This window comes from Triticum dicoccoides, chromosome 3B (genome assembly GCF_002162155.2).
Source record: "Triticum dicoccoides isolate Atlit2015 ecotype Zavitan chromosome 3B, WEW_v2.0, whole genome shotgun sequence".
Taxonomy (NCBI): Eukaryota; Viridiplantae; Streptophyta; class Magnoliopsida; order Poales; family Poaceae; genus Triticum; species Triticum dicoccoides.
In genome coordinates, this window is record NC_041385.1 from 274437226 (window position 1) to 274448837 (window position 11612).

The 11612-nt window shown below is 41.8% G+C and overlaps 1 protein-coding gene across 1 annotated transcript in view; it reads right to left on the reverse strand.

Moving 5' to 3' along the window:
- LOC119275890 (ERI1 exoribonuclease 2-like) overlaps positions 1-233 on the reverse strand; it is an 8666-nt gene extending 8433 nt beyond the window's left edge. Inside the window, exon 1 of the mRNA XM_037556826.1 lies at positions 112-233. The gene's annotated coding sequence lies outside the window, so the exon portion shown is untranslated. The remainder of the gene's footprint in view (positions 1-111) is intronic.
- Between the last annotated feature and the right edge of the window lie 11379 nt (positions 234-11612).

Here is an 11612-nt window from a genome sequence, read left to right on the forward strand (position 1 = left end):
AAAGAAAAAATAAGAGAAATCAGCAGATCAGCGCGCGCGACGGCGAGATCGAGCAAGAGAGATAAGAGGCGTGAATCCGGCTTTTGTCCGCGCACTCACGCACGTACGTACATGTGACTGCGAGAACCAGAGCGGGAGGGAAGAACAGAGCGGCCACCACCCGACGACCCACCCCCTCTCTCCTCTATACCCTCCTCTCTGCCTATCCCAGCGACGGGTCGGACGGGGATCGGGTGCAACTGCCCAACAGCGCGTACGGGTCAGGGACCCAATGGTGGCGCGACACGCTGGTTTTTGGTCCTTTTCGCGGCTCCGGTATCGGCCGGCGGTATAGTGTGCCCAAGGGAAAAGGCTGGAACTGCGTATCGGCGTCACCACCGTCCCGATCCGTGATTCATTTTACCCTCCGTCCGAAAATACTTATCGGAAAAATAAATAAAAATTAATGTATATAGAATTAGAATACATCTAGATACATACATTTCGCCGGTAGGGATGTAAGTGGCAAATAAATGGCGTCCACAATTCCGTTTAGTTAGTTTTTTCTAGCTTGATAGTTCATTTTCCTCAAACAAACTAAAAACCTTTTTGAACTATCATATCATAAGTGGGCTTTAAACGGGATTAAACGGGACCCGGTTGACATCCCTATTCTCCGGCAAATATTTTCGGACAGAAGGAGTATTTTATTTTAAGGGATTCATAGTATCATAGCACGATTGACATTGGAGTTTGTTTTAGGATTTCAAAAAGTTGCTGACCTCGCGGAATTTGCAACTATTTCCAACTTCAAATATGGAGTACAAGTGAATATACAATCCCAGCCCCACCCTTCAAAAAAGATAGACGCGTGGGTCCTATAGGGCGCGTTTGGTAGGTTGCATATACCTCAATCAGGCCCGCACAGGAAGAAAATGACCCGTTTGGTTACCCGTATTCACTGTTGGGTCTGCATAGCACGAACATTAAAACACCTCTGGGCTTGCATCCAGAGGAATGCTAAAATCAGTCATTTTTGTGGAGCCAAGCCCGCGCGGTGCAACCCTAGGCACGTGGGCGTGGGTGGTTGCACGCGTGGATGTGGTCCCGAGAAGTCGCGTTGTTTCTCGACGTGTCGTCATAAATTATCCTCACCTCCCTTCCTCACCGCTCTATCCCCTCTTCCCCACTCACACCGGCGGCGGCAACCACCAGAGCTCTAGTGATCCAAGACGACGACGACCACTGGAGCGAGTGCAGACCTCCACCGGAGCGCATCGGCCATGGAGGTAAGTCCTTGTCTCTTTGTAGATTAACTTCTTTATATTAGAGCACGCGATTGGAGAGTTAGGGAGGGGATTGAACACATCGGGGGTGGAGGATTGCCGTCAATCGATTCTGCATCGACGGCTACTATGGTTCATAGGTTATTTTTCGATCACACCAGGGGCGGGAATTGGGGTACAAACTTTCTTGTCTAGCCGCGGCGACCTTGGAGTCGCGTCGAGCGGTGGGGGCGTAGCCATTTTCTTTTCTTCCTCATCGTCTTCGTCAAGAACAATGGGCCTTGCACTGTCGCCTGCCGGCGGCGCCCTGGCCACCATCTGCACCTCATCGTTGTCGGCCTCCGGTGACCCGACCATGGTGTGCTCGAACTTCTTGCGGTCACCGAGCGAGCACCCAAGGAAGAAGGTCCTCCATCCAATGCCCCGTGGAAAGGGTTGGGGTTGGAGTTGGACTTCATGGCGAGGGAGAGGTGGTGAACAGAGAGGTGGTGAAACAGAGGGGGTTTGAGAGCGGTGTTGGGTTAGTAGGGTGGGTTACTATAGGAGCGTTAGGCCGGTATGAATGAATGTTGACCATTGAACTACGTGTTGTTCAAAATGCAGACGGACAAGGGTAAGGAGGTCGTGCCACCATTGGAGAACGGCAAGGAGGTCGTGCCGCCATTGGTCGAAGTGTCGGTGCAAGATCACCTAAGCGCCAAGCAGAGGAATTATGGCCACTACCATCAGGAGTCAGGACCAAGCCACTTCTGCAAGGTTATCCTTGCTCCAAAGCTGGAGAGTCTGCCATTTCCTCTGAACTTCACGAAGTACTTCCACACCATCCCTACAGAGTTCAAGCTGACAAACACCGGTTGCGCATGGAGGGTGATGGTGAGGGTGATCGACGACAGAGTCACCCTTGATTAGGGTTTGGCCACCTTCGCCACCGTTCACCAGATCATGATCGGGTACATACTGAAGTTCAAGATGCTAACCCTCGACACGATGAAGGTGGTCGTCTTCAACGACGACGATGTGGAGGTTTTCACCAAGTGCAAGGAGCATGACAACGCCTTCACCGTGGCCGCCTGAGCTCATGTTGCCCCTTCCTTGTTGGTTCTTGGTTTAAGACTTGGGTTTCGTTTAAAACTTATCGTACTATGTTCGTTCAAACTTGTGATGCGTGTTTAAGACTTATGTTTGTGCCTAAGTTTGTTCTGTTGCTCTGTTTTAGTTCTTAGTTCTTCATGCGTGCCTCGGGTAACCTCACCACATCGTAGAGGAGGTTACCACACAACTGTGCCGAATGTAACCAAACAAGTGCACTTGTGTTTCCCCTCAAACAAGTCCGCAACCAAATAGCCGACCTTCAGTTTTGGCACATGCAGGCTAGAGGGGATGCAAGCAACCAATCAACATGCATATGTTGGTTTTTTGCTGCGTATGCTCAGCCGAGCCCAGTTGGGACGAGTATGCAAAGTGCCTAAAAATGATGCAGGTACCCAAACGCATCCTTTACTAGATGGGGGCCTTGTCGTGTGTTGCCCACCAAATGACAGGTCATCGGATATGATAATCGATTGAAAATATAGCTGGATTACATATCCTATTGTGTTGGAAGTTGTCTTGAGCACATAGTTAAAAATGATGGTGGTAGCCATTGAACAAAAAAATGTAGCTTGCACATAAAGTGTATCTTGATGCATAGAGAAAATATATTTCTCTATTAAAGATAGACTGGATGGCACAATGATGACCAGAGGCAACCCAACACACTGGCTGGCTATGTCTCGTACGAGGGCTAATTGCCTTCAGTCGTTTGGTTGGTTGTGGATGAATAGTTCCTGGTGGGGGTTGGATGACCAGGACCCCGGCCATGTGTAGGCGGTTGCCGATGGATGAACAGGACCCCGAGGAGGCCGCCACACCCCAGTCGGTTGGGGTTGGATGAACAGGAGCCCGCAGAGGCTCTATGAACAGTAGTCGGTGGAGGCTGGAGGAAATCGACAATGGATGAACAATAGTCCGTGGAGGCTGGAGCGAGGCAGTAGACGCTAGATGAACAGTAGCCCGTGGAGTCCCATTTTGCGGTACGCCACACCCCTCCCAATGAATAGGACCCCGTTTCGACCATAGGCGGTTGGTGAGAAGTCTGTTTCCTTTGTTTTGTGGTACGTCGGACCCCTCCCGATGAACAGGATCCTGTTTCGACCGTAGGCGGTTGGCCAGAAGTCTACTTCCTCCATTTTGCGGTATGCTACACCCCTCCCGATGAATAGGACATTGTTTCAACAGTAGGCGGTTGAACAAAAGTCTGTTTACTCCATTTTGCGGTATGCCAGACCCCGTTTTGGCTGGTCCATCCAAGCCGGTTGGCTCCCAATGAACAGGATGCGTTCCGACCCAGTCGGTTGCCTCCCAATGAACACACCGCTATTTTTCTGTTCTGACCCAGCCGGTTAGCTACCGATGAACATGACGCCGTCGTTGTACACGTTCGAGACCACGCCCGTATGTACGTATGTGGTTGTCTTTTTGGCAACATGGTTGTATGTATATGTACACGATTTAGACGGGACCGCCTGAATTGCTACCGATCCTTACTCGGCCATGATTTACCGTGGTAGACAGACCGATCGATGCTAATTCTTGAGTTTGCATTGGTTTTTCCCTTGAAGAGGAAAGGGTGATGCAACAAAGTAGAGATAAGTATTTCCCTCAGTTAAGAACCAAGGTATCAATCCAGTAGGAGGAATACACAAGTCGAATAGTTGTACCTGCACAAACAAACAAATACTTGCACCCAACGCGATAAAGGGGTTGTCAATCCCTTCACGGTTACTTGCAAGGATGAGATCTGGTAGTGATAGATATAAAAGAGAAGTAAAAGCGTGAAATAAAATAAAAGTAAATAAATTGCAGCAAGGTATTTTTTGTTTTTGATATTATAGGTCTAAAAATAATATGATAAAAGATAGACCCGGGGGGGCATAGTTTTCACTGTAGGCTTCTCTCTTAAAAGAAAGCATACGGTGGGTAAACAAATTACTGTTAAGCAATTGATAGAAAAGCGCATAGTTATGACAATATCCAAGGCAATGATTGATACGTCTCCAACGTATCTATAATTTTTGAGTGTTCCATGCTATTATATTACCCCTTTTGGATGTTTATGGGCTTTATTTTACACATTTATATCATTTTTGGGACTAACCTACTAACCGGAGGCCCAGCCCATATTGCTGTTTTATTGCCTGTTTCAGTATTTCGAAGAAAAAGAATATCAAACGGAGTCCAAACGGAATGAAACCTTCGGCATCATGATTTTTTGGAAGAATATCATCCTGGAGGCTTGGATCTAGTCAGAAGATCCTCGAGGAGCCCAAGAGATAGGGGGCGTGCCCCCCCCCCCCAACAGGGCGCGCCCCCTGTCTCGTGGACCCCTCGAGCACCCCCCGACCGACTTCTTTCGCCTATATAACCCTACGTACCCTAAAACCATTGAATATCAAGATAGATCGGGAGTTCCGCCGCCGCAAGCCTCTGTAGCCACCAAAAACCTCTCGGGAGCCCGTTCCGGCACCCTGCCGGAGGGGAACCCATCACCGGTGGCCATCTTCATCATCCTGGCGCTCTCCATGACGAGGATCGAGGAGGGAGTAGTTCACCCTCGGGGCTGAGGGTATGTACCAGTAGCTATGTGTTTGATCTCTCTCTCTCTCTCTCTCTCGTGTTCTCTCTATGGCACGATCTTGATGTATCGCGAGCTTTGCTATTATAGTTGGATCTTATGATGTTTCTCCCCCTCCACTCTCTTGTGATGAATTGAGTTTCCCTCTTGAAGTTATCTTATCGGATTGAGTCTTTACTTTGAGAACACTTGATGTATGTCTTGTCGTGTTTATCTGTGGTGACAATGGGATATCACGTGCCACTTGATGTATGTTTTGGTGACCAACTTGCGGGTTCCGCCCATGAACCTATGCATAGGGGTTGGCACACATTTTCTTGACTCTCTGGTAGAAACTTTGGGGCACTCTTTGAAGTACTTTTATGTTGGTTGGATGAATCTGAGATTGTGTGATGCATATCGTATAATCATGCCCACGGATACTTGAGGTGACAATGGAGTATCTAGGTGACATTAGGGTTTTGGTTGATTTGTATCTTAAGGTGTTATTCTAGTACGAACTCTTGAATAGATTGATCCGAAAGAATAACTTTGAGGTGGTTTCGTACCCTACCATAATCTCTACGTTTGTTCTCCGCTATTAGTGGCTTTGGAGTGACTCTTTGTTGCATGTTGAGGGCTTGTTATATGATATATCTATGTTATTATTGTTGAGAGAACTTGCACTAGTGAAAGTATGAACCCTGGGCCTTGTTTCCTATCATTGCAATACCGTTTACGCTCACTTTTATCATTAGTTACCTTGCTGTTTTTATAATTTCAGATTACAAATATCCATATCTACTATCCATATTGCACTTGTATCACCATCTCTTCGCCGAACTAGTGCACCTATACAATTTACCATTGTATTGGGTGTGTTGGGGACACAAGAGACTCTTTGTTATTTGGTTGCAGGGTTGTTTGAGAGAGACCATCTTCATCCTACACCTCCTACGGATTGATAAACCTTAGGTCATCCACTTGAGGGAAATTTGCTACTGTCTTACAAACCTGTGCACTTGCAGGCCCAACAACGTTTACAAGAAGAAGGTTGTGTAGTAGACATCAAGCTCTTTTCTGGCGCCGTTGTCGGGGAGGTTAGTGCTTGAAGGTATATCTTTAGATCTTGCAATCGAATCTTTTTGTTTCTTGTTTTATCACTAGTTTAGTTTATAAAAGAAAACTACAAAAAAATGGAGTTAAGTTTGTCTCATACGCTTCGTCTTTTTAATATCTTTCGTGAGTTTGATGGAAAGGAAAATTGTGCTCAAGTGCTAGAAGAAGAATGCTTTAAAATTCTTGGTACTAAATCTTTGAATGATGAGCATGATTGCAATGTTGTTAGTATAAACTCCTTGAATATCCATAGTACTAATGATGATTGCTCTAGTCATGATGAAAATATCTCTCATAAGCATGTCAACTTTTGTGGAGTGCATATTTGCATGAACACACCAAATAAAGAAGATATATATTGCAAGAGGCATAAGTATTTAGAAACTAAGAAGTTGCAATAAAGGCTAGATAAGAGTGCGGAGAATTTAAGATATCTTTCCCGTTGTGAATTTTGCAATAAACAAGATCATTTACATCTCCAATGCAAATTGTTTCATGATCGGATCGTGTCCAAAAATTGTGATGATTTGATCTCCCTTTCTCATTACAATGAACTTAGATTGCTTTTGGGGTGTGAAGAGTTGAAACGTTTAACTAAGCCTATTCCAGAATTTAATCTTAAGCATTTTCTTGATATTGATTTAGAAAAGATTTACATGTTTTGTGCGGAGAATTGCATTGAAAATCCTTATATTGCCAATTACCTAAAGAAAAGAAAGCAAATAGAAGAGGATGAGAATACTAATGAAAGGGAAGAGACTTCCCAATATCCTCCTATTATTTCTTATGATGAATCAGGTAACGAGGAGGAGCTTTCTATTCAACCAATCCCATCAATAAGGAGCTCAAAGAGGAAGGTTGAACCCACACATAATGTGAAGAAGAAAAAGAAAAGAAGGAGCAACAAAGGTAGAAAGGTATCCCTCCCAAATGATGTTGCTCCTACTACTCATTTTGATGATGATAATTGCTTTACTATTGGTGTTATTTATATTTTTAATGATGAGAGTGATTATGCTTATGATATGAAAGGGCCCAAGCTTGGGGAAGCTATGTTTGATGAGGATGAAATATTTGATAATATATTTTCTGAAATTAATGTTTGTCCCAAGCTTGGGGATGCTATGTTTAATGAAGATGATATTTTTAGCATCCCAAGTTTTGATATGCAAAGTTGTTATGATGATAGCATGCCTCCTACCTATGATGATTATATTGATGAAAGTGGGTTCGGAAGAGTCAACTTTAGGAAGTAGTGATCCCACTATTTTGGAGGATGTTGAATTTTATTGTGATGAATACGAAAATAGATTTGGAAGAGTGTCAACTTTATTTAGTGATTCCACTATCTTGGGAGAGGTTTCAATCGATTATGATGAGAACGAAGTAGCTACTTATGATGATTATTGTGATGAAACTTATGCTATAAAAAGTAGTGATGGTTATATTTATAAATCTTGTCATGATTATGATTACCCTTTTTCTAAACATTACTCTTTTAATGTGGAAACAACTTTTAGTGTTCAAGTCTCTTATGATACTCCCACTATTCCGAACGAGATGAATTTTGCTTATGTGGAGAGTAGAAAATTTTCTATGCTTGTAGATCATGAAAAGAATGCTTTAGGTGCTGGTTATATTATTGAATTTATTCATGATGCTACTGAACATTATTATGAGGGAGGAATATATGCTTGTAGGAATTGCAATAATGCCAAGTTTCCTCTCTGTGTGTTGAAAATCTTGAAGCTATGCTTATTTTGCCTTCCTATGCTTGTTGATTATTGTTCCCATAAGTTGTTTTCTCACAAAATCCCTATGCATAGGAAGTGGGTTAGACTTAAATGTGCTAGTCATATGCTTCATGATGCTCCCGTTATGTTTCACTTCTTATCTTTTATGTGAGCATCATTGTCATCATCATGCCTAGCTAGAAAGGCATTAAAGAAAAGCGCTTGTTGGGAGACAACCCAATATTTATCCTTACTATTCTTGTGTGTCCACATGATTATGCTACTGTATTAATCATGTTTTATAGCTTTTGTTTCAATAAAGTGCCAAGTAAGACCTTTAGGATAGCTTACGATGATAGTTGTGTTGATCCTGCTGAGAGTCAGAAACTTTTGCACCCAGTAAATTAGTGTTTTTAATTCACAGAAATGTGCTTTTGATCTGATTCTTTTTGCTATGGATTGGTACACAAATTTCTTAAGACTTACTAATTTGGTAGGATTTTTAGAGTTCAAGAAGTATACGTTTGATACATATTACTACAGACTGTTCCGTTTTTGACAGATTCTGTTTTATATGTGTTGTTTGCTTATTTTGATGAATCTATGAGTAGTATCGGAGGGTATGAACCATAGAGAAGTTGGAATACAGTAGATATTACACCAATATGAATTTAGAATGAGTTCATTACAGTACCTAAGTGGTTGTTTTATTTTCTTATACTAACGGAGCTTACGAGTTTTCTGTTGAGTTTTGTGTTGTGGAGTTTTCAAGTTTTGGGTAAAGATTCGATGGACTATGGAATAAGGAGTGGCAAGAGCCTAAGCTTGGGGATGACCAAGGCACCCCAAGATATTCAAGAATGGCGAAAAGCCTAAGCTTGGGGATGCCTCGGATGGCATCCCCTCTTTCGTCTTCGTTCATCGGTAAACTTTACTTGGAGCTATATTTTTATTCGCCACATGATATGTGTTTTGCTTGGAGCATCATTTTATTTTGTTAGTTTTTGCTTTATGCTATTTAGAATAATGTTTTGCATATCTAGTTTCAATAAAAAAGTCAAGGATAGCCTTTGCCATGCTTATTTTGCTAGTATACACATTGCTGTTTGAAAACAGAAAGTTTACCGCTGTTGCAAACATTCCCTAGAAAAGTCAGAGAATGATATAATGATGAAACCTTTTGCATAATGAGCTCTGATAAATTTAGTACAGTGGGAATTTTATTTCATAATTTTTGGAGCTAGGGAAGTATTGTTACTCTTGCATTCTTTACAGACTGTACTGTTTTGACAGATTGCTGTTATGTTTGCATTGTTTGCATATGTTTACTTGTTTAATGATTCTATTTGAGGCTAGGAGTATTAAATATGCAGAGGCATTTAGTATTTAATGTTGAATAATAATTTTAGTGATTTTTTACAGTAGAAAATGATAAGGTTTTGCATTGGTTTATACTAACCTATCTCACGAGTTCTTGTTGAGTTTTGTGTGGATGAAGCTTTTGATAAAAAGAGAAACCATGATATGAGAGGAACTAAGGAGACGCAAAAGTTCAAGCTTGGGGATTCCCAAGGCACCCCAAGATAATATTTCAAGAAGTCTCAAGCATGTAAGCTTGGGGATGCCCCGGTAGGCATCCCACCTTTCTTCTTCAACAACTATCGGTTAGTATCGGTTGAACCTAAGTTTTTGCTTCTTCACATGAGTTGTGCTATCCTTGCAATGTCATTTTATTTTGTTTTGCTTGCTGTTTGAATACAATACCAAGATCTGAAATTCCTTAATGTTAGAGAGTCTTCACATAGTTGCACAATTATTCGACTACTCATTGATCTTCACTTATATCTTTCGGAGTAGTTTGTCATTTGCTCTAGTGCATCACTTATATCTTTTAGAGCATGGCGGTGGTTATATTTTGTAGAAATTGCTAGTCTCTCATGCTTCACTTATATTATTTTGAGAGTCTTTTAGAACAGCATGATATTTTCTATGTTTATAAAATTGGTCCTAGAATGGTAGGCATCCAAGTTGGGTATAATAAAAACTATCATAGAAAGTGAATTGGATGCTATGATCAATTTGATACTTGATAATTGTTTTGAGATATGGAGGTAGTGATACTAAAGTCATGCTAGTTGGATGATTATGAATTTAAAGAATGCTTGTGTTGAAGTTAGCAAGTCCCGTAGCATGCACGTATGGCTTGTGCATCCTTATGAGTGGCGGTCGGGGACGAGCGATGGTCTTTTCCTACCAATCTATCCCCCTAGGAGCATGCGCGTAGTACTTGATTTTTGATGACTTCTAAATTTTTGCAATAAGTATATGAGTTCTTTTGACTAATGTTGAGTCCATGGATTATACACACTTTTACCTTTCCACCATTGCTAGCCTCTTCGGTACCGTGCATTGCCCTTTCTCACCTTGAGAGTTGGTGCAAACTTCGCCCGTGCATCCAAACCCCGTGATACGATACGCTCTATCACACATAAACCTCCCTATATCTTCCTCAAAACAGCCACCATACCTACCTATTATGGCATTTCCATAGCCATTCCGAGATATATTGCCATGCAACTTTCCACCGTTCCGTTCATCATCATCATGACATACTTTACTTTTGTCATATTGCCATTGCATGATCATGTAGTTGACATCATATTTGTGGCAAAGCCACCATGCATTATTTTTCATACATGTCACTCTTGATTCATTGCACCATCCCGGTACACCGCCGGAGGCATTCATATAGAGTCATATCTTGTTCTAGTTTCGAGTTGTAATTCATATGTTGTAATCAATGAAAGTGTGATGATCATAATTATTAGAGCATTGCCCAAAGAAAGAAAAAAAGAAGAAAGGCCAAAAAAAAGCCCCAAAAAAGGGGCAATGTTACTATCTCTTTTTCCACACTTGTGCTTCAAAGTAGCACCTTGTTCTTCATGTAGTGAGTCTCATATATTGTGCTTCAAAGTAGCACCATGTTTTTCATATAGTGAGTCTCATAAGTTGTCTTTTTCATACTAGTGGGAATTTTTCATTATAGAACTTGGCTTGTATATTCCTACGATGGGCTTCCTCAAATGCCCTAGGTCTTCGTGAGCAAGCAAGTTGGATGCACACCCACTAGTTTTCTTTTGTTGAGCATTCATTTATAGCTCCAGTGCATCCGTTGCATGGCAATCCCTTCTCCTCATGTTGACATCAATTGATGGGCATCTACATAGCCCGTTGATTATCCTCGTCAATGTGAGACTTTCTCTTTTTTTTTCTCCACACAATCCCCCTCATCATATTCTATTCCACCCATAGTGCTATATCCATGGCTCACGCTCATGTATTGCGTGAAGGTTGAAAAAGTTTGAGATTATTTAAGTATGAAACAATTGCTTGGCTTGTCATTGGGGGAATATAAGTTGGGAACATCTTTGTGTGACGAAAATGAAGCATAGCCTAACTATATGATTTTGTAGGGATGAACTTTCTTTTGCCATGTTATTTTGAGAAGACATGATTACTTTGATTAGTATGCTTGAAGTGTTACTATTTCTTTTATCAATATGAACTTTTATTTTGTATTCATTTGGATCTGAACATTCATGCCACAATAAAGAAAATTACATTATGAATTATGCTAGGTAGCATTCCACATCAAAAATTCTCTTTTTATCATTTACCTACTCGAGGACGAGCAGGAATTAAGCTTGGGGATGCTTGATATGTCTCCAATGTATCTATAATTTTTGATTGTTCCATGCTATTATATTACTCCTTTTGGATGTTTATGGGCTTTATTTTACACATTTATATCATTTTTGGGACTAACCTACTAACCGGAGGCCC